Genomic DNA, 23,207 nt, shown 5'->3' on the forward strand with positions numbered 1-23,207 from the left:
GGTACAAGTTTAGACTCCATTTATTTATTTTTATTTTTATTTTTGTATATATATATTTTTTTAATTTATCTTTATTGTTGAAAGAATTACAGGTGTCCCATTTTTCCCCCCTAATTGACCCCCTCCACCTCGCTCCCACCCCCTCCCCAGGCCTTCACACCATCATTTCCATCATTCTCTGTGTCCATGGGTTATGTATATATGCATATAACTTCTTTGGTTAATCTCTTCCCACCGTCCACCCCCCTTCCCTCTTCCCTCTGAAATATGATCGTCTGTTACATGCATCAATGTCCCTGAATCTATTTAGTTCATCAGATTCTTTTGTTCATTAGCTTCTTAAAGATGACCCTTCAACATTTCCTGTAGTGCTGGTTTGGTGGTGATGAACTCCTTTAGCTTTTCCTTGTCCATGAAGCTCTTTATCTGACCTTCAATTCTAAATGATAGCTTTGCTGGGTTGAGTAATCTTGGTTGTAGTTCCATGTTTTTCATCACTTTGAATATTTCTTGCCACTCCCTTCTGGCCTGCAAAGTTTCTGTTGAGAAATCAGCTGACAGTCGTATGGGTGCTCCCTTGTAGGTAATTAACCGCTTTTCTCTTGCTGCTTTTAAGATTCTCTCTTTGTCTTTAACCTTAGGCATTTTAATTATGATGTGTCTTGCTGTGAGACTCTGGGTTCCTCTTGTTTGGGACCCTCTGTGCTTCCTGGACTTGTAAGTCTATTTCTTTCCCCAGGTAGGGGAAGTTTTCTGTCATTATTTTTTCAAATAGGTTTTCAATTTCTTGCTCTCTTTCCTCTCCTTCAGGCACCCCAATAATACAAATGTTGGGCCTCTTGAAGTTGTCCCAGAGGCTCCTTATGTTATCTTTATATTTCTGGATTCTTTTTTCTTTTTTCTCTTCTGATTGGGTGTTTTTTGTTTCTTTATGTTCCAAATTGCTGATTTGATTCTCAGTGTCCCCTACTCTACTGTTGATTCCCTGTAAATTATTCTTCATTTCAGTTGGTGTAGCCTTCATTTCAAATTGGTACTTTATTATGTCATCGATTTTCTCAGTTATTTTCATCACACTCTTACTAATATCCTTGAGCATCCTTATAACGATTATTCTGAACTCTGTGTCTGTTAGCTTGCTTGGATCTATTTCATTTAGTTCCTTTTCTAGAGATTTCTTATATTCTTTCCTTTGTGACATGTTTCTTTGCCTCCGCATTTTGGCTGCTTCCTGGTGTTTGTTTCTATGTATTAGGTAGAGCTGCTATGTCTCCTGGAATTTGTAGAGTGGCTTTGTGTAGTAGGTGTCCTGTAGTGTCCAGTGGCTCAGCCTCCCCAGTCACCTGAGCTGGGCCTTCTAGGTGCTCCCCTGTATGGCCTGTGTGCACTGCCCTGTTGTAGTTGAGTCTTGGTTGCTGTTGGCGTCACTGTGGGGAATTGACCCCCAGGCCAATCGGCTATGAGGACCAGCTGCAACTACAGCCAGAGAGCTGCTGTGCTGGAGACACCCCTTTGGAGCAGGATTTACTTCAGTGGAGCTTTGGTGTCCACCAAGTGCACCCCTCCAGTGTGTCACTCGTGAATGTGGTAGGGTTGTAATCCAGCGTGGTTGAGTCTGCCCACCAGGTGCACTCTCTCTGGGGCTCCCGGGAGGTGCAAAGTCAGCCTGTGCCAGTGCCTTGCCCAGGGCCACCCAGCATGAGCTACACAGCAAACCGTAGCTGGCTGCTACTTGTGCTGCACTTGGAGGTGCCCAGGAGAGGCCAAGCTATGAGCCAATGAAGGCTGCCACTAGTGCCAGGCCTGGGGCCACTGATCAAGCCGTGTGGGGCACCCTGCTGCTTGTTTGAGAGATTTTAGGAAAGTCCTAAGCATGAGGCTCGAGAGGCCACTTGCACAGAAAAGTCCCTGGAAATGGCCTGGATGAGCAGCAGGTGGGGAGGGGAGGGGCCAAAGGTGTGAGTCAGGCTCTGGGCATTCAAATATGGCGCCTGCCTGCCGGCTGTGTGCGGGAGGACTCGCCAAAGGAGCCATGGCCTCCGCCAGCCCTTCTTCTTGGGAGGAAGCCGCCCTCCACCTGTCGCCCGGATTCCAGGCAGGTTAGTTCCTCCCCGAGTGTCCCGGGTCCTTTCCGGCTGCTCCCGGCGCTGGGCTCCGAGTGAGTCCGCGCCGGGCCCTTTAAGAGGAGCTGCTGGGGCTCCCGCAGCCTCCACGACCCTCAGGGACAGTCCCCGCTGGTTTCACAGCCCGGAGTTGTGGGGACGTCTCTTCCCAGCCCTGGAACCCTTGGCTGGGGGCCCGATGTTGGCCTTCAACCCCTCACTCCTCCGGGAAACCCCCGCCACTGAGATTCCCTCCCGAGTTTCAACCATGGCACCGGGTGTGGGCCCGCGGCCATGTCTCCGATTCAGCCCCGATCCACCCCCGTCTCCCCTCCTCCTCCCGGTCTTGATGCTCCTTCAGTTCCCTGGTTGTGGGGCTTCTGTGAAGCCAGATCTCAGGAGGCTCCGAGTGATGGTGGTTCTGTATTTTAGTTGTAATTCTGATGTGGTTGCGGGAGGCGGCACGTGCAGCTGTTCCCTACGCCGCCATCTTGTTTTTTCTAGATTCCATTTAGATGGTCCTACTCTTTTGAAGAGTTCTCTGGACTTCACTTATATTTGTCAATCCACATGGCATGTATCTTGCATTACTCTGGTTTGCAATGACCAGAAAGGAGGGTTTTTTTCATTGATAGGCCCTCATAGCATTTGACATGCAGTGAAGTTGTTAAAAGTGTTGCTTTAATATAATTTGATTTAGAGGATTATTATCCTACTAAACACAAATCAATTCACTATTCTCTAAGGTCTTTAAGAACAATAGGCAAGCCACAGCCAGTATCTGTATGTTGGATGAGGTTGTGTGTCACCAAATGCTCAGCTCAGGTTGTTACTGAAGCACAATCCCATCTCCAACAGGGAAGACAGCTCTTAAGAATGAGCTTAGAAAAAAGACATTTTGTAGATGCATTAAAATAGAAAACATAAACTGATTAGGCAAAGTTCCAAAGATTCATTAGTTTATTAAAGTAGATTGTAATGAATGTTTGAGAGATTTAAATAAATTAACCTTTAATGAGTACCCAGGGGCCAAGGAAAAAGAATGACAGAGAATTAGGAGTATTTTGTCTGATTGTTGCATAATGCACACTGATTAGGTGTTTTTTTACTGAATGTTCATTGCTGTAGAACAATACTAACAAATTAAAAAATTAAATTTAAAGTATCTCTAGATTATAATTGTTGCCTGCTATTATATGTACACAAATACCACGCTTGGATTTAATAGCATTCCCTGTAACTATAGCAGAGGGAGACGGGAAGATTTGTTATTGCCATCCATACATTTTGAAATGTCTCATGTGAGCAAAGCTCTGGTCAGTTAGGATCATTTACTCCTAATATCAGGACGTGCTTTTCACATTTCAGCATTTGAGTCTTTTTCTGAGTTTCTAATACTTATGCCCTAAATAATATTCATTGATAACAAGTTCCTTAGGACATATATTGGCATTTGAACATCTTTTTAAAAAACAAGTTTCTGTACTTCTTTGCAAGTTCTGGTTTATAATTAACAAAATTCTTAAGAAGCTGTTTTGGAGCAGTATTGGAAATTCTATTATTTTTTTCTGGACGCCTTAACTGTACTACTATTAAATCATTTACTGACTGTGAAATACGTTTTGAGTAGGTGGTTGTAGGAAGGCATTCTTCCAGGCCTCCCTCCTCTCTCATTTTCTACCCCATTACTGAGTTTTGTATCAGGATTTTATTACTGTCTCCCATCTAGACTTTTATGGTTTTTTTTCTTAAACTCAGAGCTTAGAGATCACATGACTCAAGTCTCATTTTTCAGATGAAGAAATCTAAACCAAGAATCACTTGCCAAAGTTTCCCCGCTGGGTTGATGGAAGAGCAGAAAGCAGAGCCTGTGTCTTTGTAGCCAGTTCTTCCACTATACTGTCTCATTTGCATTTTTAACATTTTACCAGATCCTTCCTAAAGTTCAGTGGAATTACTGAGGAATCATCGAGGTGACAGGTGACATAGTCAAACCACATTGCATACTGATTTTATTAAATATAGTTGTAGTTTAGATGAAGTGTTTCCCAATATCCTTCTTGACATTGTACATGTAGTGGAGTAAATGAATGATCTCCTTGAGGGCAGGGTTGACTGGTCTGGGGCTCCCTAGTGTTGTGAGATTTGAGGCCAATCCCCAAGGCAGTTTGGAAACTTTGTCTGTAAATAAGAAAGCAGACACAATATTTCTGAAGTATTTTAGCTGGTATTTCCTGGATTAAGGAAAGGAACATTATCTTATAATTATACTTTGCTTAAATTTTTTCCAAGACTTCAGGCTTCTAATCTTTCTGTCTTTTCCATAGAGGCATCATAAACTAAGTAAGTTTAATTCTAACCTATTTGTACCACACAACTAATACAGTTCCCTGCATGTTGTAGGTAATGAGTAAATGAACTTACACTCTAAGTGTTACCTGATTTTAAGTAAAAAACGAAACAAAAACCTAACACTTTGGGCAGTGCATGCATACTCCTTTGCTTCATTTACAGCAACGGTTTCCAGTCCTGGCTGCACATTAAAATCGCCTGGTGGTTTTAAAAAACTAGATGCTTAGCCCTCACCTTGACCAATTAAATCAGAATTTCTGGGGGGTGGCGACCAGGCATTGGTATTTTCAAAAAGTTCCATGGGTGGTTTTAATGTGTAGTCCAGGATGAAACACACTGCCCTAAAGTCTCAATCTCTTCTGTGGACACTCCTAACAAATCTGTGAGGTTGGGGACTGGGTTGAGGCAGGGAATAGCTGGTGAAGAACAAAAGAATAAGGGAACTGCTTTTGTCACCCTTCCCTTTATAGAAAATCACATTTGAGTCACATGTGTATCAAAGATAACAACTGCCTCCTAGAAGCTATAAAGGAGGACTCCTGAATAAAATTGGTTTACTGCACTTCATCTGTATGTTCATGCTTCACATCAGCTCAGGAGACTAGGCTTCTTGGTCACATGTTTAGTGCCTTAGTTCATTGCTATTCCATTTCTTCTTTTCACCATCATCTTTGGCAAGTGTCCAATTTCCAGAAAATTCTGAACCTGTAAATTTTCCAAGGTTATAAACTAACCAACCCAAATCTGTTTTCAAAGGATGCATTTCTCCAAACCTGAGGGGGAGGGGGCTCAAAAAATAACAGAACAACCACAGTGGAAGATGAAGATGAATTCAATTATGGAGGGAATGAAAGTAGAAATGGTCTTCAAAATCAGGGTAATACTTTGGCTTTTGAATTGTGTTGCAAGATTCCAGTGACATCAGTTGGACTGGAAAGATTTTTAGGCCTTTTCTGGTCCTGCATTCTTCTAAAATGCGGTTTTGGAAAGTTACTATCACACTGACTTCACCTGGCACAACAGCTTCCTCTGTTGTTTAATTCAAATAATTGGGTTGTAAGCTTGCTACCTCTGGGGTGCCTAGAACTCTTGGGTGTTAAGAATCTGTGCAATGTTTAAAGCCTCTCTCCCACAATAGGGCATGATTCTAACTCCCATACAGTGCTTTCTTGTTGCAAAGAAACTCTTAAGTTGAAAATGTTCATGGAATAGAACTGGGCTATCTTCAACTCAGTCCAATCACTTCACAATCTCCTAGGAGCGCTGATTTGCTTTGTCAACTGTTTGTCTCAAAGCATCTTCCTGAAATGAATTTACTTTAAAGTTAAAGATGATTAGGGTGCTTCTTCTCCAGGAGACAATTACATTGCTATATTCTTTGGCAGGAGAAAAACAACATAGCATTAATTTTTCCAAGCTTTCTTTGGGTATTGTTAAAAGAATTGTCAGCTTAATCTAACATACTGTAATAACTAAAAGACAAAGTCTATTAAAATGCAAGATTTTCTAATAAGGCCATTTTGAGGAGTTGTTTAGGAGGAGAAGAAAAGGGAGAAGTATGAGGGGAGAAAGGGAAGGAATCTATTAAATCTTCCTGACCTTCAAAGACACTTTTGTCAGTGAATGCTGTAGACAAAATAAACCAAGTCTGAGCCTATTATTAAAATGTATTTTTCTCCCTCCTTAGTCCAATAGTATGTTATCCTTCCTCTGAGACTATTATGCTTTATTTTTTCCAGATACATTTATATCTTTTGACAGGCTTTGTTAAAAATACATAGTAAAGGTCAAGTGTAAACCATTTGCTGGTGTTTCCTGGCAGCCTTTATGTCATGGTAAATAGAGATTGGAAGCAGTTTTATTTTTCTTCATAGCTTTGTGGATATGTTTCCAATGAGTTGTACTTTTTCTCATACCAAAGACCACAAACCTTGCAGGACATTCAGGACCGTGGCTTAAGAGTTTTAAAATGGAGTCAGCTCCGACTTTGCTTTCCCCACCAACTTCTAGATCCAGTCAGACACCAAATACAAATGATTCCACTTCATGAATATTTCTTCTTTTTTTAAATATATCTTTATTGATTTCAGAGAGAGGAAGGGAGAGGGAGAGATAGAAACATCAATGATGAGAGAGTCATTGATAAGCCTGCAACCCGGGCATGTGCCCTGACCGGAATCGAACCGCGATCGCCTGGATCCTAGGTGAATGCTCAACCGCTGAGCCATGCCCAGCCGGGCATGAATATTTCTTAAATCCATTAATTTCTTTATATCCATCTCCACTGTCTCAGGTGACACTATTGTCATATTTCCACTGTATCACTTTGGTATTCTGACTGCCCTCTCTACCTCTGGTGCCTTGTCACCTCCAGTGCATCCTTTATTCTGCCATAAGTATGAGCTTTCTAAGGCACAGATTGGATGTTGACACCCCCCTCCCCCTACCTAGAACACAAACAAATCCATAAACATCCAGAATGAATGCTGAGGTCCTGCAATAAGTGCTCTGATAAAAAGGCTCTGTGGAGAGAGCCTTTGGGGATTAGGAAACATTTCACTGAACACGTGACATTTGAGGAGGGTTTTGAAGGATGAGTAAAAGCTCTCCGTGTAGAAAAAGAGAAACGTGTAGCTTAAGACGAGATAATGGTATGTACAGAAGCACAGAATAGAGAGCCCAGAAATAAATCCATGCATATGCTGTTGACTGATCTTCAACAATGATGTCAAGAATGCACAATGGGAGAAAGACAGTCTCTTCAAAAAATGGTGTTAAGAAAACTGATATCCATATGCAAAAAGAAAAAAAATGAATTTGGACCCATATCTTATACAGAAAAATCAACTCATAAAAATTTAACTATAAAAGTTGGAACTAAAATTCCTAGAAGAAAACATAGGGGGAAAGCTTCATAGCATTGGTCTTACAGTGATTTCATGATATGGTATCAAAAGCACAGGCAACAAAAGCAAAAATAGACAAGTGATATCACATTAAAGTAAAAAGCTTTAGCAGAGCAAAGTCAACGATCAACAGTGAAAAGGCAACTGAATGGGAGAAAACACAAGGGGTTAATTTCCCAAAAATGTGAAGAACTCCTACAACTCAGTAGAAAAACAGATCCTCATAACCTAATTTAAAATAGGCTAACGACTTTTTAATATTTTTTTTCAATTACAGTTTATATTCAGTATTATTTTGTATTAGTTTCAGGTGTACAGCATAGGGGTTATACAATCATATACTTTACAAAGTGTTCCCCCTGATATTTCCACTGTCCACCTGGCACCATACATGGTTATTACAATGTTATTGACTGTATTTCCTGTGTTGTACTTTACATTCCCAATGACTATGTTTTATCCACCAATCTGTACTTATCAATCCCTTCACCTTTTTCACCCAGTCTCCCAAACCTCCTCCACTCTGGCAATCATCAGTCTGTTCTCTATATCTATTAGTCTGTTTCTGTTTTCTTTGTTCGTTTATATTGTTCTTTAGATCCCACATATGAGGGAACTTAAAATGGTATTTGTCTTTCTCTGACTGGCTTATTTCTCTTAGCATAATATCATTTAGGTTCATCTGTGCTGTCGCAAATGGTAAGATTTCATGCTTTTTTATCCACTCATCCACTGATGGGCAGTTGGGTTGCTTCCATATCTTGGCTATTGTAAATAATGCTGCAGTAAACATAGGGATGCACATATATTCTTCTGAATTAGTGTTTGCAGTTTCTTTGGATATATACTCAGAAGTGGAATCACTTAATGACATAAGGCAGTTTAATTTTTAATTTTTAATTTTTTTTTTTTAATTTTCACTTTTAAATCTCCATACTTTTTCCATAGCGGCTGCACCAATCTTCATTCCCACCAACAATGCTTGAGAGCCAAATTCTCTTGGCTCCACATCCTCACCAACACTTGTGGTTTGTGGATTTATTGATGATGGCCATTCTGACATGTGTGAGGTGATATCTCATTGTAGTTTCAGTTTGCATTTCTCTGGTGATTGGTGATGTTGAGCATCTTTTCATGTCTATTTACCATCTGTATGTCTTCTTTGGAGCAGTGTCTATTCAGATCCTTTGAAAAATGGGTTAAAGATTTGAATGGACATTTCTCTAAAGAAGATATACAAATGGCCAACATGTATTTGAATAGATGGTTAATGTCCCTAATCATCAGGGAAATGCAAATCTGAACTACAATGAGATATCACCACACTGGTGAGGATGGCTATTATATATATAAAAAAAACAATTAGGTAAGTATTGATAAGGATGTATAGTATTTGGAACCCTTGTACACTGTTGGTGAGAATGCAAAGTGGTACATCTATTATGAAAAACATATGGAGATTCCTCAAAAAATTAGAATTAGAATTACCATATGATCCAACAATGCCACTTGTGGGTATTTTTCCAAAAGAATTGAAATCAGGGTCTCGAAAAGATGTTAACATCCCAGTGGTCATTGCAGCACTATTCACACTAGCTAAGATGTGGAAACAACATCAATGTCCAACAGATGAATGGATAAAAATAACATGGTATATACATACAATGGTATTATTCAGCCATAAAAAAGAAGGAAATCCTGCAATATGCAAGAACATGGATGAACCTTGAAGACATTATGCTAAGTGAAATAAGCCAGTCACAGAAGGACAACTATTGCATGATTCCACTTATATGAGGTTTCTAAAATAGTCAGACTCATATAATCAGAAAGTAGAATGGTGGTTACTGGTGACTGGGGGGTGAGAGAGATGGAAAATTGCTAATCAGTGGGTATAGAATTTGAATTAGGCAAGATAAATTCTAGAGAACTGCCATATAACATCACTCCTAAAGTTAACAATATTGTATTGTACACTTAAAAATCTGTTAAATGGGTAGATCTCATTAAGTGTTATCACAATAAAATAAAATAAAAATTTTAAAGCACAGAGACATGAAAAGGCATAGCGTATTTGAGGAATTTGCCAGTTAGGGTACAAATGAAATAAAGGATATTTGGGGGAAGTGGCAGGAGATAAAGCTAATGCAAGAATTTCGTTCTGATTTTCTGTGTATTTATCTGCCTCCCTTTCTGGTTGTGATCTTTTTGAAAAAAGAAGCTGTGTCTTATCAAGCTTTGAAATCCGAGGGCCTAGCATAGTACTGCCAGGCACACAGAACTGTTTGAATGAATTGGATGAATAAGGAAAGACTACCTGTCAATATTATTTCATTGATTCATTTATTCCAGTGGGCATTGAATACCTCAGACTCCAGCCTGGAGCAAAATTAAAATCCTATGTATTCTTTTATACAAAAACAATTAGTAAGACTTATTTCAAACAGATTCTTTTTTTGCAGGCTTTTTCTTTTTTAAAATATATTTTTATTGATGTCAGAGAGAGAGGAAGGGAGAGGGAGAGAGAAATAGAAACATCAATGATGAGTCATTGATCAGCTGCCTCCTGCATGCCCCCTGCTGGGGATCGAGCCCGCAACCCGGGCATGTGCCCTGACTGGGAATCAAACCGAGATCTCCGGATCCTAGGTCGACGCTCAACTGCTGAGCCACACCAGACCAGCGCAGGCTTTTTCTTTACAGGCATATTATCTTCTCAAGTAGATTCTAACTTTCTCCCCAGTAGTAGCTTTGACTTCAGCCCAGGGACCTCTCTGAAGGAGTTAATCAGTCACTTGTCTACCCTGTATTGATACTCCTGAAGTGGAATTTTTATAGAGGAGGTATGGATCTACAAAGAGGCATTGGCATATTACAGGAATCTCTGTTTTCTTCTGTGTGTTTAATTTCACAGCCAACAGCAGAGTTATCATACATTCTTGAAAAACTAGTTCAAATGGGGACCTAAGATTAGGAATGCAGAGAACATAACTCCAGAACATGAATGATACAGTATAGCAAAATTAATGGAGTGGAGGGAAGGAGAAAGGGTCGAATTTTTGAACATTTAAATGAAGATTTACTGTATTTATGCAGTTCTGTCTTTATGGATTGCTAAATCACAAACTCATTGGTTAATTAGAAGGTAATTAAAATTGTAGCACAGTGATTGGATAAATAGGTAATGAAGGCTGAATGAATGAAGAAAGGAAAGCTGGTGAGATTATTGTGTACATTTGGGGAAAAGCAAATTACAAATGTTATTGATGCAGTGCAGTGCATCAGTCTTAAAGGATACATATATTCTAGCATTAATTCATAAAATTAATTCTCCAAAAGCAAAGATTTCCAGCTCTCATTCTCCCCTTCAGAGCATCCTGCACTGAAATGCAGATTTATCAGACTGCTACTCACTTACAGCATGTAAAAATTATTTTACCGAACCTTGTTTACCACTTATTTACTGTTGTCTTAAGAATCTATTAGAGTGAATTGCTGTACTCTGTGTGTAGTAACTGTTCCTACTGAAATGGCTGGCTCAGCCTAGGCTCCTTGCCAGATCCAGCTGGCTACCTAGTTTTCAAAACCGCTGGAGTGGTTTCTGCAAGGAGAACTGTGCTTGCTTTTGATAATTACCTCAGCTTTATGAAATCAATCAGCCTGAAGGGAAGACCTCATTACAGATCTGACAAGATAGACTCAAGTTTCAATACCAGAACAACTCTCTGTCCTCAGGCTCTGAAATCTGCAATTATTTATTTTATTTAGACATAGACACCCATAATACAATACCCCTGGGCACATTCTCATGCAAGTATTAAACAGATAACCTAATGGTCAGTGTGTTAAGAACCTGCCCTATTCCTGTCACTCAAGTGGAAAATTGGCCAAAAAGAATTGCAGCATGGCCTAGAGCCAGCACAAAGTAGGCACTGACTAATAACCACCTTTCTAACCCCCCACCCCCAAAGATACGGAGAGAAGAGTCATTGCTGTAACTGTTCCCAGGGCTGAACTACAGGAGAATGAGGCTTTCTCCTCTCAGTTCTTCTGAAGATTGCCAGACTTTATCCTAAGGAAAACGATACATCACCTGTTTACCATCTGTCACTTTGAACTGTTCTATTAAATCAACATATTTTTGAACTTGCTTTTCATTGAGGAGTATGATTTTGCTTTGTTTTCCAGGCCTTTGAATCATACAGGGGAAAAGAGTGTGAAGCATTCTCCTTCTTGAAGTTGGAAATATGTGTTTTGCTTTTCTGCTCATGGAACTAAAACACCTTAACAGATTTAGTTTAGACTTTTCTCAAATAATTCACCTTTACCCGGCCTGGGATATGTCAATCCCACAGGAAAAACAGAGAACAGTCTGAGCGTAGGAAAATGTGGATTTAGAGAGAAATAGTCCTTCTCCATTCCAGCTCTAGTGTCACTATTAACAGTGTTCTAATTATAAAACGCCCAGCTGAATCCGAGCACTGATTAAAGCTTTGGGGCGGGGTGGGGGGGTGGATTTCACTTGTAAGGGGGAAAAGTGGTTCTTTAATGTTGGGAAGTTCAAGGTGGTGACAAATATAGTCTCCTCTCCTAAAAATAGTACAGGCAAAGAGCAATCACTTACTACTCCCAGCATTATTTATTAGTGTTTTACCATGATGTAACTGAAAGAAGCAGTTACAAAATTAACGCAAAGCTAACATCTTCCAAGCTGTAAATAGGATGTAGTCTGGAGGCCTAAGAAGCCACACTACTCTAATTCTCTTACTTCATTTAGGAGGCAAGTTCATATAAATTCCTGATTGGGTTAGAATGGAGCTAGCACCTATTTAGTGTCTAATATGCTCTAGACCCTAAACACATTCTCTCATTTAATTTTCCTCACTCCCCTGTAAGGGGGGGCATTGTCATCTCCATTTACAGTACAGAAACCATCTCACAGAGTTCAAATGACTTGTTTTACACCCTTTGTAAGTGGCACAGCTAGCAAGTAGCAGATGTGGGTTTGAATCTAGAGAAGCACTGTCAGTAAAATTTTCTGTGATAAGGGAAATACATATTCTGTTCTGTGCTGCCTAATACAGTAGCTACTGGCCACTTGTGGATCTTGAGCAATTGAAATGTGGCTAGTATAGCTGGGGAACTGAACTTTTCATTTTATTTCATTTTAATTCATTTAATCTTAGATTTAAATGAATGCATGCAGATAAGTCAACTGTGTTGGACAGTACATCTCCAGGGATTGCCTTTTCTTGACTGTAATTTGTAAAGCAGGAATCTGAACCTTGTGTCCATAGAACTATTAAGAGAAGATTCATATATGGGGTTTCCTTCACAGTGTTTTCTCCTATAAGGATCTTAGTCAATGGCAGGACTGTTTTGCCTCTTAAAAAGGGAGAATGAAGTTATGTAGAGTCAAGTTTAGAGGCAGAGTATATGATAGTCTGTCTACCATTACGTCCTCAAGAATCTTCAGGAATCCTAGAATAGATGGGATACCAGGAATGCTCAACAAAACCCCAAATCATACTTCCTTCTTCCCTTCATAACAGACCCATAAGCAGGTTTCTTGGTGTCTGAGATGGGAAACACAGCTAGTGCACCCAAAGTTGTAACCAAGTTAAGTTTAATACACATTTCTGGAGTGTACTAAGCACAATGCTAGGCATCTTGGAGGAGATGAGACTTTTAAAAGTGACTGGAATGTCCGCCCTCAAGGAATTTACAACTTAATGGTAGTGGGAAGGAAGGATAAGACAAATACTCAGCGAACCTCAACAGAAGGCATGCTCTAAAATGCATAGGAAAAGTACAGAGTAAGGTCTGAGAAGGGCCAGAATAATGTTTTAGAACTTAAAAAAGCCCAAGTTCCTTGTTCTGCTTATTAGATGTGTGACCTTGGGAAATTTATTTAAACTCTGTAAGTTTCCCTTTCTTTGTTGTAAAATGGGACTAATAACTAGAAAATAAAATAATGGGATAACGCATGTAAACAGGGCACATTCTGAATAGCCAGTGAATGGTAGTTCTCCCTATGGCCCTGCCCCATGCTGTGTGTTACGTATTAGATTGGGTGAGATAAACCCTAAAGGGAGGATAGTATTGTGAAGGCTGGAAATCAAGAAGGAGGTGGAGGAGCAGCGTGAACCAAAAGTGTGGAGGTAGGAAAGTACTGTAATGATTTGATGAATTCTAGGTAGCCCCCTTTTCCCCTTTTGCTAGAGTGTCAGCCTTTTCTAATCAAAGTGTGTTTCCCACCGGAATCAGCATCATCTAGGAACTTGTTAGAAAAGCAGACCACAGCCCAGACTTGCTGAATCAAAATCTGCATTTTAACAAGATCCCCAGGGAACATGTGTTCACATTAAAGTTCAAGAAGTTTTGGGGTACAGTGTAAGCTAGGGCACAGTAGGAGACAAGGCTTGGAATGCGTGGAGATTTATTATGAAGGACTCGAATGCCTGACCAAGTAGTTTGGGGAGTCACTAAAAGTGGCCGAAAGATCACAGTCACTGAAAATCCACCGTGACATGATCACACCTTGAAAAAGGTGACTTAAGGGTAAATTTTGCTCTGTTGGTCTTATGTTCACCACCATTCAAGCAAGCCCCTTAGTAGAAGAGGACTTTGGTCCTTTATTTTCTCATCACTTCCCTTCGCTTTCACTTAACCCATCAGTCTTTTACAGTTACCCTTGCTGCAGCTAAACCAGTTATACAGAATATTGAATTCACAAAATTCACAAAGTAGGTTTCATTTGTTTAATATCAGCTAAGACCTAGAACTGAGAAATGCTTATTTGTTTTGGCCTCTAACCTCTGTGGCTACAGAGTGATATTGCAGTCCAACTCTTTTAGACATTATAAATATTTCCTCAAGAAGTAGCAGATGGAGCCATTGGGTAGTGAGAGCTGAAAATATGGGGTCAGAGGTTTTCCGGGCTAGACTGAGGAAGGAGGAGGGGCTCCCAGAGATGGATAAATCTTACAAAAGCTCATGCCAGCACATTAAGCACCTGGCCATTATCCTAACCCCTTATTTCTCCAAATGTTGTGAATTAAAGACTAATTTGTAGATCCTTTTCTTCCCCTTACCTTGGAGACCCATATCTGATTTTAAACTGAAGTCAGTTGGAAAATAGGACTCAGATTATAGAAATTTGTTTTATACACAAATTAATTATAATATTCCTCTTGCACAAAAATTGTTAGTATATGTTTTTCAACATAAATATCTGTCTGGAAATTTCTGCCTTGGATTGAATTTACCAGATTTCTCAGGACCTAACCATTTTCTTTTCAAAGGAACTAAACTAGAGTAGAATTGTGTGCCTTTTTTGCTAAGGTTATACCATCTTAAGTCTGTGGGCCACAGATGCAAATAAGAAGTGGCGGGGACCCACAGGGTCACATTTCCCTGCTGTAACCTGGGGCAATCATTAAAAGTGTTAGATTGCATCAGGAAGATTAGTCCTAATTTGACCTGATAGTAGAAAGCTCTGTAAAGTGAATTGTGACAGTAACTATTACAGCAGCTGGGCACAAAGAGATCATTGATCTTCTTTCACAAGAATCATGGAAATTCTTCAATGCTTTCCTCAAAGCCCAGGAATCATTTGCATCTGTAAGGCAGATATCATTGCCTGTGAACTCCTTGACCTGCAGATTGGAGGATTCGCAGAGAACCACACTTCATTTTGAGATTTTAAATCCCCTGGTTCCATGCGATCAGAAAAGTCATTATCCAAGTCCCCAGCCCCACCCTTCTCCAATATGCATACAGTACTTTGTAAGGTGGCCTCAGGTGTGTTAAGTCAGAAAATCTGTATTTCTCTCATGGCATGAAATAACAACTGGTCAACTTGGTTTTAGATGAAATTACATTATCACATGGACTTGTTTAATTGTGAACATAATAAGGTACAGAAATAGCAGAAATCTATAACACTAATATTTATTATTTATTTTCCTTTATCATGTCAATTTGTGCTTCCCTTTCAACAAGCTGTACATTTTGTAGGCTTTGACCATGAGGGCACAAGATATGAGGAGAAATGGATGATCAAGGTTCAAAGTGTTCCTAACTTTATCCTCAGGAATAAAAGCAAGGACTATAAGAAATGTATAAGAGTTTAGGAAACTTCTCACTTTGCTTTGTTAATTATTTGTGACTCCCTCATTTATTTTTCTTGCAGTGATTATCAGTAAAACCCTTAAAAAGGTAGACATCCATGTGCTTATTTTAGGGATTGTAAGTAAGTTAACAGTTAAACAAAATGCATTCTAGGCAGTTTTCAGAAGATGAAAGGAACCCTCAAAATAGAGTAGGTGGTAGTTTTTTTAAGGTAAGGAAAACAAGCTGAATCCCCAGGAGCATTGCAAGGAATGATCCTCAGGCTAAGAAGTGCCCCCTGGATTTAGGCCTGTCAGGAATTTATAGATGATTCCTGTTTTGCATAGAAGAATGAATTAGATAACCTCAAAAGTTTCTTCCTAATCTATTTTCAGTTTCTTCATGTATAGTAGAAAATGGTAGAAATAACTTCCATAGAGATTTAAAGATCAATTCTATAGTTTGGGTGAGAAGTACAATATTATAATTCATAATATCTTACTTTTAAATCATAATTGAAATTTTAGCAACAAGAATTCTTGAAATTATAGTATAGTGGTGGTTTTCTTTGTCGAATTTAAATAGTTTTGATGGTGCAATTTTACTTAAAACAGCATTCAACATTGATCATATGTACATGACACAGAAAAGATCCTATTAGTACCTATTGATTTCCTGATTTATTGATTTATTTAGTGCTGTTCTAAGGGAGGACTGAAACAATACAATAAAAGTAGCTAGGAAGCAGCTAGTAGCTAGGATACAATAAAAGTATCATAGGATTTTGATACTTCTATAGCCCCTGTTCTCCAACTACAAATCTTTAGAGACTGTATTGGGTCCTGAACAATATAAAATATGGATTTGTATTCAGTGAATCAGCTTACTGAATGGCATTTCTCTTTCTCCTTGATATGAGATCTTTTTCTATAAGAAACAAAGCCTGAGATGGTATGCTGAATTATCAAGATTTTCACATATCTATATCACATGTGAGGTGGATACACAGAAAGTACTTGAAATCTCAGTCTTACTCAGTGCCTAATCAAAAATCTGTATATTAGTATGAGGAACAAAATACCTAAATCCCCAGAGCATCATCTGGGACTAAGTAAAAGGCAAGCATGATTATAGTCAAGTGTCTATGACTGAATACCTTTAACTCATCAGATTTTTTTCCTGGACTCCTTCAACTTTTAGAAAAAGGTACAAACATCAATGAAAAGGTTTAATGAAGAAAGTAGGATATATCCTTAGATCAGGTTATACCAATTCAGAACAGTCTCCTCACATTGTACATCAACAATTCTATAAATTAAAAATGGAAATTCAAAATCATAATAATAGCAGTTAATATTTATTGAGCACCTGCTATATGCCAGATTTGATGCAGATTATTCTACATACAGGATCTAATTTAATCTTATTAATAGTCCCATGAGTAAGGTACTGCTATTAACCTCCTTTTACAGATCATGGCTCTGGCTCTGAAGCTCTGTAAGATCCTTAGTCATCTACTTAATAAGCTAGAGAAATGAATTAATATATTATTCTGTAAAATTAACAAATGCAAAAAAATAAAAAATTCCCTGATTACCCATTATTAATCAGAACCTCCTAATCCCTGAGCATTCCTTTTGATCAAGATTTTACCATCCTGCAGCATAGTACTCAAGTGATGAAGATGCATTTGGAATCTAATTATGTCAAGTAATGTTGATATAATCAGCATCAGAACTTTTAAATTGTGGCATTAATTCTTGATTATCAGCTGTCAAGTCTTTAACTGCATGAGTTAATAGAATGAGTCACCTCTCCCTACCATACTGAGCATTCATTCATTCATTCATTCAATACCCATATAGGGCAGGCATGGTACTGGGCACCAGGGATAGCTGGAGGGGGCATCTTTTTGGGGGGAAGCTTACAAACTTACAGGGGAGTAGTTTATTTTAATTTACTTAGAATAATAAGATAATCATAATTTTAAATATATATATTATACAAAGTATTATATATGTATATAGTGTGCTTATCTTTGCAACAACTCTGTGCAATGTTATAAACCCCCTTTTATACATTATGAAAATTAAGACTAAGGGAAATTACAAGAATTGCCAAAAGCTACTCAGCGAGTAAAGGACAGAGCCAGCATTTGAACCCTGATATATCAGGCTTCAAACCACATACTGTTTCCACTATACCATTCAATCTTCCATGGAACTTGTTTTGGTCAGTATGATATTGCAGAAAGAAATACCAAGAAAGGTTTGGAATAGTACACTAATCATATTTGACTCTGGGACTACTTAGGCAAAGGAAACATCTTTATTTGTAAATTATATAAACATCTGGTGTTCTTTGAAAATAGTCGTGGTCATGATCTCAGTGTTTTCTAATACAAAGGAATTGGTGTTTGTTTCTTTAGTTCTAGTCATGGTAGGGAATTAATAGGACATAGATGTGATACAGTGAATGGTTGACTTAAGATGCAAAAGCAAATTTTCATTATTTCACTTAGTTACTCAAATGATATAATGGAAGGATATTTGACAAGTCCCAGGAGATATTTAATGGAGGTGTTCCAAGTGGAATCTGATTGCTGAAGAAATGGTACTTGTTGTGTGGGCTGAAACGTTAGTATAGGGATACTTTTTATTAAAAACAATAATATAAAGTCATTTTGTTAGAACCTTAGCATTCATTTTACTGAAACTCGATTGACCTTTGCCTGACTGGATCCCAAGATTTTATTGATATTTCACAACATTGCCTCAAGAATTATTATATAGCTCTGGGTCATAGAAAAATTGAGAGTTAAAGAATGAGCCACGGCAGGCCAACCTGATTCCTCTGATAGGATTAGAGAACCGGTGGATAAAAGGCTCAGGAGAGATTGCCTAACGTTGGGTTTTAACAAGGCTTTTGATTCCACGTTTCAGGGAGTTTTAATTGAAGCACTTGAGAATTCAGGTGCTGCTGCCAGAGGAATAACAAACTATCTCTGCTCATCCCTGGCTGAATTGTGCAAGACTTAGCAGAAATTGACTTTTGCCATTTTATGTGACGTAACAGCTACTCGTAAATGACCATGCTTCTGACATCATTTGAAGAAGATGTGATTAACACTTCCCAAAACTTGGGTCATAACTCCCCAACACCTCAACTACTGAATAAACCCCCTTTGCTAGTTCTGTATCTTTGTTTCCTTTTCTCATTGCTATGTAATTATGGTTTTCTTTTTTGGAAAACTGTGTATCATCATTGGAAGAGACTTTGACACCAGGATAGTCTAATGAGTATATCTGTATAAATTCAACAACCCTTGCAATGAAAACATGGGAAAATGTCAAGGGATAATCAATGGAATACGTGGCTGAGCTTTTCAAAGAAAGAGTGGGTTCAACTATAGCCACATTTAAAGAGGGTCCTATCACCCTAGCCAGTTTGGCTGAGTGGTTAGAGCATCAGCCCGCAGACTGAAGGGTCCCAGGTTCGAGTCCCGCCAACGGCAGGTACCGTGGTTGCAGGCTCCGCCCCAGTCAGGGCAAGAGCGGGAGGCAACCAATCCGATGTGTCTCTCTCGAATCGGTGTTTCTCTCTCTCTCTGAAAAGCTAAGGGAAAAAATATTCTTGGGTAAGGATAAATAAATAAATAAATAAATAAATAAATAAATAAATAAATAAGGAGGGTCCTATCTCTTTAAGGGAGAAGGGAGAAGATAACTGACAGTTTGTGGACAAATGTTAATTTCCCAGAAACAGGAGGGATCTTACAAATGACAGAGCCACAGTCTTATAAGAACCTTTATTTTCATTGTATTTGTCAATAAGATCTGTAAAAATTATAGAGGGCAACTTGTTTCAAGAATTCACTGGTTACTCCTAGACTCTTAAGATTTAGAGTTTTACTCTAGTGACTCATATAATAAAATCTGGAGACATCCCAGTCCTTAATGGAGTCTGGAATTTGGCTTCTTTTTCTTCTTTAGGATTGAACCAGCTGCCCTTTGACCCTGCCAACAACAACGAACCCCTGCAGTTTGGTAGTGCCGGTGGCCCTTTGGTCACAGAAGGCCTCATTGAGAATGGAGGGGAGTCAAGCAAGAAAAGAAAGAGAGCAAATACTCCTTCAGGTAAGCTAGGCGGTAATGCACTTTCTTAAGCCAGTGCTATTGATTCAACATTTTCGTAGAGCCCGGTATGTGGCAGGCCTTGTGCTAGAATTTGTAGGAACTATGTAAATGAGAAAGTCCCCTGCCTTCAAGGAACTCATGGTGAGATGGGAGAAGGGGGGACACATACATAAATAACTCTAATTTAAAAAATCATCAGTGCTGTGGTGAATGTGTAAAAGAAATAAAACCGTAGGAGCTTCCTGTGACACTTCACAGCAGATATGACATTTGTAGCTGGCCCTTGAATGGCTAGGCTTGAGACAGGAAGAGATAAGTAAGGAACATTGATTTAGGTATAAGGAATTGTATGAGTGAATGGTTTCACTGTACATTTTCCTTTATATGTGCATGTGGCAGGCCCCCGCACTTTTACTACTAATGAAGATATTTGCATCTGTCCACCCTACCCGTTTCCCGAAGTACACGCTATGCCCAAATGTGTTTTATGCCCTCTTAGAACAGCTGATGAATAGATTTTCCTGAATCCTCTATAACAGCCTCCCATTGGCCTGTTCTCGTGTTAAATTCTCTAAAACGAATGGGGAAACAATAAGAGAACCAGATCTTAATTGATGATTTGATATTTTAAAATTTCATCTCTTTGTTGCTTGACTATTAATTTGAAAATAGTATCCTTAGTATATAGAGACTGATCTGAGAATTTGGGATGGACCTAACAGACCTATTCATGGTGTTTTTGTTTTTGTTTTGTTCTGTATTTTTTTACCATTACTTCCCTTTTTTAATCCTCACTTGATGATAAGTTCTTGTTGATTTGAGAGAGACAGAAACATCAATGTGAGAGAAACATCAGTTGGTTGACTCCTCTTCACACTCCGACCAGGGATCAAACACAAAACTTAAGTATGTGCCCTGACTGGGAATCAAACCCTGCAACCTTTTGGTGCACGGGACAAGGCTCTAACCAACTGAGCCACCCAGCCAGGGCTTTTTCCTGTTACTTTTACATTTAACTTACAACATAAAACATGTTTACAAACATATAACATCATATCTGACTCTTAGATCATAGGTCTTTCTGCTTATAAATCAAGATTTTTAAAAAATATACTTTGAGTTTTAGAGAAAGAGAGAGGAAGGGAGAGGGAGACACAGAGAAACATTGATGTGAGAAGGAAACATCAATAGGCTGCCTTCTGCATGCCCCGACCAGGGATTGAGCCCACAACCCAGGCATGCGCCCTGACCTGGAATCAGACCTGCAACCTTTCTGTGCAAAGGACAATGCCCAACTAACTTAGCCACACCAGCCGGGGCAAGATATTTTTTTAAATTTTTATTTATTTATTTTTTATTGTTGAAACTATTACAGATATCCCCCATTTTCCCCCACTTTGCCCACCTCCACCCAGCCCCTAGCCCCACCCCAGGCCTTCACCACACTATTGTCTGTGTCCATGAGTTATGCATATATACATACAAGTTCTTTGGTTAATCTCTTCCTTTCCTCCCCAACCCCTTCCTCTCTGAGATCTGTCAATCTTTTCCATGCATCCATGCCTCTGGACCTATTTTGTTCATCAGTTTCATTTGTACATTAGATTCCACATATAAATGAGATCATGTGATATTTGTCTTTCTCTGACTGGGTTATTTCGCTTAGCATAAAACTCTCCAGGTCCCTCCATGCTGTTTCAAAGGGTAAGAGATCCTTCTTTTTTACAGATGCATAGTATTCCATGGTGTAAATGTACCACAACTTTTTTATCCACTCATCTACTGATGGGCACTTGGGCTGTTTCCAGATCTTAGCTATTGTAAATTGCACTGCTATGAACATAGGGGTGCATATATTCTTTCTGATTGGTGTTTTGGGTTTCTTAGGATATATTCCTAGAAGTGGGATCACTGGGTCAAACGGCAGTTTCATTTTTAATTTTTTGAGAAACCTCCATACTGTTTTCCATAGTGGCTGCACCAGTCTGCATTCCCACCAGCAGTGGACTAAGGTTCTCTTTTCTCCACACCCTCGCCAGCACTTGCTGTTTGTTGATTTATTGATGGTAGCCATTCTAGCAGTTGTGAGGTAATACGTTATTGTAGTTTTAATTTGCATCTCTCTGGTGATTAGTGACATTGGGCATTTTTTTATGTCTATTTGCCATCTATGTCTTCTTTGGGAAAGCCTATATTTAGGTCCTTTGCCCATTTTTTAATTTGATTGACTGTCTTCCTTTTGTTGAGTTGTATGAGTTCTTTATATACTTTGGCAATTAACCTCTTATCAGGTATATCATTGGCCAATATGTTCTCCCATACAATGGGTCCCTTTTCATTTTGATGATGGTTTATTTTGCTGTGCAGAAGCTATTTTAGTTTGATGTAGTCCTATTCATTTATTTTTTCCTTTGTTTCTCTTGCCCTAAGAGATGTATCAGTGAAAATTCTGCTACGTGAGATGTCTGCAATTTTACTTTGTATGTTTTCTTCTAGGATTTTTATGGTTTCACAACTTACATTTAAGTCTTTTATCCATTTTGGGTTTACTCTTGTGTATGATGTGAGTTGGTAGTCTAGTTGCATTTTTTTTTGCATGTATCTGTTCAATTTTCCCAACACTATTTATTGAAGAGACTATCTTTACTCCACTGCTTGCTCTTGCTTCCTTTGTCAAATACTAATTGAGCATAATGGCATCAGTCGATTTCTGGGGTCTCTCTTCTGTTCCATTGATCTGTATACCTGTTCTTGTGCCAGTACTGGGGTATAAATCAAGATATTTGTTAACTACAAGTTTGGAATACAAAAATACAGTAAAACATTAACTAGTTGGAGCCCTCAAGAAAATAGTGATTCTTAGAGAGCTGTATTTTCTGGACCCCTGGAAACGCATAGTATATAGCCAAGGAACTGGCCTGAGTCCTAATCCCAGGCCTGTCTCTGTCTGTGGCCTTGGTTTGGTTCTTTAACCTCTCCGAGATTCACTTTCCTCAACTGTAAAGTGGAAGTGATACTAAAACCGACTTCTTTATCTATGAGTCTGTTTCTATTTCGTTTGTTAATTTATTTTGTTCATGAGATTCCACATATGAGTGAAATTATATGGCACTTGTCTTTCTCACTGGCTTATTTCACTTAGCATAATACTTTCAGAGGAGCGGGGTGTTACAGGGCTGAGTGAAAAAGGTAAAAGTATTGAGGAAAAAACAACTCATAGACACAGACAACAGTATGGTACCTACCAGAGGGAAAGGGGCGAGGGTGGAAGTAGAAGAGGGTCTAGGGGCAATAAATGGTGATGGAAGGAGACTTGACTTGAGGTGGTAAACGCACAATACAATATACAAATGATTTATTATGGAATTGTACACCCGAAACCTATATAATTTAATTAACCACTGTCACCCCACTAATTTCATTTTTAAAAAGTAAAAATGAAAATAAAACCTACTTCTTAGCATTGTTAGTTAAATTTAATGAAATTATACAGGTAAAGAGCTTAGCATGATATCTGCATATATTAATCACTGAATAAATGTTGCTTTTATTTTATTATTATCATATGATAATACGTATTTCATCTTTTTAAGCATCAC

At 38.8% G+C, this 23,207-nt stretch overlaps 1 protein-coding gene across 1 annotated transcript in view; it reads left to right on the forward strand.

The window, feature by feature from the left end:
- ENOX2 (ecto-NOX disulfide-thiol exchanger 2) overlaps window positions 1–23,207 on the forward strand; it is a 256,343-nt gene that overhangs the window by 77,612 nt on the left and 155,524 nt on the right. Inside the window, exon 3 of the mRNA XM_087813666.1 lies at window positions 19,465–19,608. The gene's annotated coding sequence lies outside the window, so the exon portion shown is untranslated. The remainder of the gene's footprint in view (window positions 1–19,464; window positions 19,609–23,207) is intronic.

This window comes from Miniopterus natalensis, chromosome X (genome assembly GCF_054644295.1).
Source record: "Miniopterus natalensis isolate mMinNat1 chromosome X, mMinNat1.hap1, whole genome shotgun sequence".
Classification (NCBI taxonomy): domain Eukaryota; kingdom Metazoa; phylum Chordata; class Mammalia; order Chiroptera; family Miniopteridae; genus Miniopterus; species Miniopterus natalensis.